Source organism: Gossypium hirsutum, chromosome A01, assembly GCF_007990345.1.
Source record: "Gossypium hirsutum isolate 1008001.06 chromosome A01, Gossypium_hirsutum_v2.1, whole genome shotgun sequence".
Classification (NCBI taxonomy): domain Eukaryota; kingdom Viridiplantae; phylum Streptophyta; class Magnoliopsida; order Malvales; family Malvaceae; genus Gossypium; species Gossypium hirsutum.
In genome coordinates, this window is record NC_053424.1 from 11083364 (window position 1) to 11090566 (window position 7203).

A 7203-nucleotide genomic window follows, 5' to 3' on the forward strand; every position below is an offset into this window, starting at 1 on the left:
AAAAAGGGCACTTTTGAGGGCTTCTAAGCATCCTAAAGCCTATAAAAACACCCTAGAGGAGGAGGAGAAAAGGGAGGCACAGTAGGAAGTAAGAAATTGCTTAAGGAAAGCCGATTGATAAATCTCAGAAGCCGGATTCATCATCAAGACTGAAGATCTCCCTTCAAATTCCCTTAAGAGTTTTGGGTTTTCTTATGTTTTGTTATCTTTATTCTTTTGAGATGTTTTCTTTCATAAGTATGAACTAAAACCCTTAAATACTTAAGGGGAATGAAACCTAAGACAGATCTTGTTATTATTATCTGAATTGTATGATAAATATTTGACTTGTTCTTAATTATGTGTTCTTAATTCTTGTTTTAATATTCCAGGATATTGATTCAAGTTAACGCTCTTATTCAGAGGAGGAATAGACCCTATCTAAGAGTAAATTTGTCATAATTAAGCGAAGTTGATTGCGCGCCTAGAGATAAGGTGACAAGATTTTGCCTGATTAAGGTGAAACCTAATAAGGGAATCCATAGATCGAGTTAATGCAATTCTAGAAAGTTAATTAGAAAGAGATTTCAATTATTCAACCTAGGATTAGACGTTATTAGTCTTGAGAGAGATAATAATATAACTTAGGGATTTCTACAGATCAAATCAAATGAATAAATCGTCCGATTTAGAGTCGAATAACAAGTGAAGTCTAGGTGGATTTTTCCTTAGGTATTGTCTTAATCAATCGAATTTTCCAAAAGTATTTTCTCAACTTTTCTTTCTGTGCATTCTTAGTTTAGTAATTAGTTTAGATAACCAAATCCCTTAATTTTTAGGCTAGATAATAAAAAGGAAGTAATTACTAGTACTCGTAGTTCCTTTGGTTTCAACAATTCGGTCTTGCTAAAACTCTACTATTATTCAATAGCTACACTTGTCTTAGTCGGGTTTATAGTTAGTCTCAAGAACAAATTCAATTATAAATTTTAAAACCTATCATGCGTAAGCATGATCAAATTTTTTGGCGCCGTTTCCGGGGAATTAGGATATTAAGAAAACTCGTTTTTTTATTACTTTAGCCATTTACTTTATTTGCAATTTAAGTTTTTTTCTTTTCTTTTCTAATTTTTCTCTTATTTTCTTCTGACAAGTTTTTCTAGTTTATGACCAGAAGAAACCCGTCAGGACCACTACTTTTTGATGGTGAAATTGATCTCACAGTTTGCAGAAATTGAAGAGAAATAAGGCGAAGCTTAAGATACACAGAAGAGGAGCAAGAGGACAACATCCACACCATAGCCGAGGAGATGGCTGAAAACTAAGAAAATTTGCTACCTCCTGCGATTGCTGCTAATCAGAATCCTGCTCCACATACTATGTATGATTATGCTAAACCAAATTTAACAGAAACTAAGTCGAGTATAGTTAGGCCTGCTATTGCTGCAAATAACTTTGAACTGAAACCTAACAGAATTCAAATGATACAGTAATTTGTTCAGTTTTATGGTTTGCAGGACGAAGATCCCAATGCTCACTTGGCAAACTTTTTGGAACTATGTGATACATTTAAAATTAATGGTGTTTCTGATGATGCCATTCGCCTTCGGTTATTCCCTTTTTCGTTGAGGAACAAGGCTAAACAATGGTTGAACTCGTTACCACGAGGGTCAATCACTACTTGGGAACAAATGAATGAAAAGTTTTTATTAAAATATTTTCTGTCGGCTAAAACAACCAAATTACGTAATGATATCTCTTCTTTTGTGCAGATAGATTTAGAAACACTCTATGATGCATGGGAGAGATAGAAGGACCTTTTGAAAAGGTGCCCTCACCATGGGTTGCCACTTTAGCTACAGGTTCAAACGTTTCATAATGGCCTGAATCCGTGACTCGACAAATGATTGATGCAGCCGCTGGCGGAACCATTAATAATAAAAAACTTGAAGATGCTTATGAATTTATAGAAGATATGTCACTGAATAATTATCAGTGGCAAGTCATGAGGACAAAGCCAACGAAAGCAGCCGATATTTATAACATCGATTCAGTCACCATGCTCTCTAACCAGGTAGAACTTTTGAATAAGAAAATTTATGGTTTTCTTAGTTCCTTACAGGTACACCCGGTAATGCAATACGAAGCAAATGGAGGTGGATCGAGCAGTTCAGTGTACCCACCTATGGCCACAACATGGAGAACGAGCAGTTAAATTATATGGGTAATAATCCTCGATCTGAAAACAATCCTTATAGCAATACTTACAATGCAGGTTGAAGGAACCACCTAAATTTTTCATGGGGAGGCCAAGGAAATCAGAGACCACCACCCCCTCCAGGCTTTCAGCAACCACCGTACCAGCAGGAGAAAAAGCTGAACCTTGAGGAGATGCTAACCAAATTCATCTTGGGGTCAGAAAATCATTTTCAGAATACTGAGACAGCACTAAAAAATCAACAAGCATCAATCCAGGGGCTCGAAACTCAGATTGGACAGCTCGCCAAGTTGATTTCCGAACGACCACAAGGTAGCTTGCCAAGCAACACTGAATCTAACCCAATGGAGCAACTCAACGTGATTGCCATTCAAGATGAGGAAGAGTTAGTTGCAGAACCAAGACCATAAACACTGGTAAGCAAAGGTAAGGATGAGGTAGGCCACAATGAGCCAAAGCCGGTAAGTACAGAATATAAACTATCAGATTTCCTAGGCTGATTTAAGGGCTAGTATTAATGTCAATTAGCAGATAAAACTATCAGATTTCCTAGGGGTATTATTGAAGATTTACTCGTTAAAATTGACAAATTTATATTTCTAGTAGATTTTGTTGTTCTAGACATAGGAGAGGATAGTAACGTCCCTCTAATTTGAGGAAGGCCCTTTTTAGCAACCGCTAGAATGATTATCGACGTTGGCACAGGTGAATTCACACTTCGTGTGAGGGACGAAACAATCACCCTTCAAGCTCGTAATTCGAATAACACATTGAAAATTGAAGGTGATTGTCCAAATCATTCTGCTAAAACTAACTATATGGTGCAACCTTCTTTGCAGGAAATAAGTTTGAAGAGCCTACACGAGCCATGTTCAAGCAACAACAAAAGACCTATCTATGAAAAAAAAGGCTACAAATCGAGGAACTAGATAAATGGCAGATACAGAAACCGAGAACACCCGATAAACCAAAATCGAGCCAGGACGAGCTCAATACATCAAGGTTAGAGACAAAGTACTACTAGATGAACCAGATCCTCGTATTACCACTTTGGACCTAATGAAAAAATTCCTCTCACAGTGCTCAGTATTTTCCCATATGGTACAGTCGAGGTAATTCACTCCAAATTCGAAACTTTTAAGGTAAACAATACTCGTCTTAAACCTTATATTGATAAATTTGATAGTAGGGATGAGGAGTGTAAGCTCCTCGAGCCACCATGATTATACACTAGAGAGGTAAGTCGAGCTTAGACTATAAATAAGCGCTTCTTGGGAGGCAACCCGAGCACTAACAGTATTAATTTCTTTAAATTTTAGCTTTTAACATCTAACATACTAACCGAATCATGGAACGCAGGCTTTCTAAAGACCACACGACTGAGCATACGGGTATGCATTAGGCCGTGTGAAAATAGGGCAGAACTTTTTTCCCAACACGGGATGCGATAAGTCGCCACGGCCGTGCGACATGGCCATGGGCGAACTGCCAAAACAAAATGGGTGTGTGACACATCCGTGCCCTGAAACTGTGGGCGAACCTGTCACACGCCCGTGCCCAGCCCCAGTGGTCGACACTGTCAAACTAACACGGGCGTGGGCTATCATACACAGGCGTAGGAGAACCAATGAAACAAGACACGGTCGTGTACACCCACACGCCTAAGGAACACGAGGGTGGGCTGAATGTCAGACGCGCTCAAATTTAAAATTCGCAAATCACATGGGAAAAAATTAGGCCACATGGGCATGTCCCATGGCCATGTGCCCTAAAATCTATATAAAACCCTCGCTATTCATCATCTCCCTCCCCAAAAATCCCTAACCTTAGCCACTGCAACTTCACACGCCCTACCTCCCACACCCGTGCACCACCTACAACACCGATTCCAACGCCTCAAGCTTTTTCCTTTTGTGTTTGTTTACTATTTTCTCTTTTTTTTCTTTAAATATATGCTTATTTCATGATTTATTTGCTCTATTGAACTATTTTGAATAAATATTCATAGTTAGAATATTAAAATACTCATGCTTGTTTTATAAATTTTTTTTCATTTTAGTTACTACATTATGCTATAGTCTTGTTTCCATGAAATTTATGCTTACCAACATGCATTCATTCATATTCCCTTTACATTTTTCTCATAGTCTTATTTTAAATGACTTGATATAATTGCTTCAGTTGTTTTAGTTTTTGATAAATGCCAAATGATACATGTTTTTACCCCAAATACTTAGCATATTTATGGATGTTTACTACTAGATTTGTGGATTTTGGTGCTTTTAATCTGGTTATTTCATGTTTTGTACCCAGGAGAGCACCAAGAGACAAAAGGAGTGAAAAATGAGCTAAAAAAGGGTCAAAACAGACCAAATCGAGAAGACCCACACGGCCTAAGCCTTGCCACACGGGCAGCTCACACGCCCGTGCCTTTCAAGGGTGTAAACCAAGGTTTACACGACTCACACGGTGTGTCCATTGAGCCTACACGGTTGTGGCAATTTAACGGATTGCACACGGCCTGACAACCATGTCACACGGTCGTGGCATACGGGCGTGTCCCTTTTTCAAGGAGTTGTACTCTGCACGGAAAAAGGATACTTAGGGGGAAAGAAAGCCAATCAAAAGCATATATAAACACCCTAAGAATGACCTAGAAAGGGGGGCTATCCAAAACTTTTTTGAAACACAGAACCACATGCCGGGAATTACTTGAAGGAAGCCATATGATCCATCTCAAAAGCCGGAGCTACTCCAAGACTGAATATCTCTCTCAGAATTCCTTTAGGGGTTTTAGAGTTTTCTTTATGTTTTGTTATTTTCATACTTTTGAGATGTACTCTTATTTTATTATGAACTAAACCCCTTAGATACCTAAAGGAGATAAAACCTATGATGGATCTTGTTATTATTATCTAAACTGTATGATAAATACTTGATTTGTTCTTAATTATGTGTTCTTAATGCTTGAGTTAATATTCCAGGTATTAATTCATGATTTGATGTGCTTATGCAGAGGAGGAATAGACCTTGCCTAAGAGTAGATTTGGTATAATTAAGTGGAGTTGATCGAACGCCTAGAAATAAGGTTACAAGATTTTGCCAGATTAGGGTGAAACCTAATAAGGGGATCTATAGATCGAGTTAATGCAACCCTAGAGTGTTAATTAGAGAAAAGTCTCGGTTATTCAATCTAGGGATTAGATGTTATTAGTCTTGAATAGGGATAATAACTTAACTTAAGGATCTCTACAGAACAAGTCAAGTGAATAAATCGTCCGGTTTAGAGTTAGATAACAAGTGAAATCTAGGTGGATTCCTCATTGGGTGTCGTCTTTATTAATTGCTTCTCTTCAAGTCTTTTTCCAAATTCTCTCTTCGCTTTAATTAAATTAGTTAATTAGTTTAGATAATTAGTTTAATAAACAAACCCTTTTATTCTTAGGCTAGATAATAAAAAAATAGTTATTACCAGTACTTTTGGTTCCCTTGGATACGATATCCCGATCTTGCCATTACTATACTATTGGTCTATAGGTGCACTTGCCTTTTCGTCGTGATAATAGTTAGTCTAGGTTTGATCTTCATTATAAATATTTATTACTTGTTACGAATCACTATGATCAAGTTTTTGGCGCCTTTGCCGGGGATCTGAAATATTAGGAACACTAAATTTTTATTACTTTAGCCATTTATTTTTCTTGCAATTTTATTTTATTTTCTTATTTATTAATTTACTTTTTCTTTCTCTTGGCAGGTTTTTATAGTTTATGACTTGAAGAATCCCGTCAAGACCTTTACTTTTTGATAAAGAAATCGATCGAACAGTTCGTAAAAATCAAAGAGAAATAAGGCGTAGGTTACGATACATAGAAAATGAACAAGAAGACAATACTCAACCTCCAACTGACGAGATGGCTAAAAACCAAGACAATCAGCTGCTTCCTGCAATTGCAGCTAATCAAAATCCTGCTCCACGTACTATGTATGACTATGCTAAACCCTCTTTAACAGGAACTGAATCAAGTATAGTTAGACCTGCTATTGCTTCGAATAATTTTGAATTAAAACCTAACACTATTCAGATGATATAGTAGTTTGTTCAGTTTGATGGCTTGCAGGATGAAGATCCCAACACTCACTTAGCAAATTTCCTGGAATTTTGCGATACATTCAAAATCAATGGCGTTCCTGATGATGCCATCCGTCTTCGGTTATTTCCCTTCTCACTGAGAAACAAAGCTAAATAATGGTTAAACTTGTTACCACGAGGGTTTATCACTACTTGGGAGCAAATGACCAAGAAATTTTTCCTAAAATATTTTTCGTCGGCTAAAACGGCTAAATTACGCAATGATATCTCTTCTTTTGTGCAGATGGACCTAGAAACACTTTACGATGCATGGGAGAGATACAAGGATCTATTGAGAAGGTGCCCTCACCATGGGTTACCTCTATAGTTGCAAGTTCAAATGTTCTACAATGGTGTGAATCCTTTGAGAAGACAAATGATTGACGCTGCTGTTGGCGGAACTGTCAATAATAAAACACCGAAAGATGCCTACGAATTCATAGAGGAGATGTCACTGAACAACTATCAGTGGCAAGTCATGAGGACTAAACCAACAAAAACAGCCAGCTTTTATAACATCGATTAAATCACCATGCTCTCTAATTAGGTAGAACTTCTCAATAAAAAGATTGATAGTTTTATTGGTTCTACGTAGGTACATCCAATAATGAGGTGTGACTCAAACGGAGGAGGTGTGCATATAGAACATCAATCCTTCAATCCCACAACCGAAGAGGAACAAGTCAACTATATGGGTAACAATAACTTTAGACCTCAAAATAACCCATACAGTAGTACCTATAATGCAGGTTGGAGGAACCACCTAAATTTTTCCTGAGGAGGTCAAGGGAATCAAAAGCCACAAAATTCTCAGGGTTTTCAACAGCTACCTTATCAACAAGAGAAGAAGCCGAACCTTGAAGAGATGCTCTCT

The 7203-nt window shown here is 37.5% G+C and overlaps 2 non-coding genes across 2 annotated transcripts; both read right to left on the reverse strand.

Annotated features, from left to right (window-relative positions):
* Positions 1 to 1718: 1718 nt before the first annotated feature.
* On the reverse strand, positions 1719 to 1825 carry LOC121207785 (small nucleolar RNA R71). The gene has a single exon (XR_005902905.1). It is a non-coding gene; the product is annotated as a small nucleolar RNA R71 (small nucleolar RNA).
* Positions 1826 to 6540: 4715 nt separating this feature from the next.
* Positions 6541 to 6647, reverse strand: LOC121206348 (small nucleolar RNA R71). The gene has a single exon (XR_005901418.1). It is a non-coding gene; the product is annotated as a small nucleolar RNA R71 (small nucleolar RNA).
* Positions 6648 to 7203: the final 556 nt, after the last annotated feature.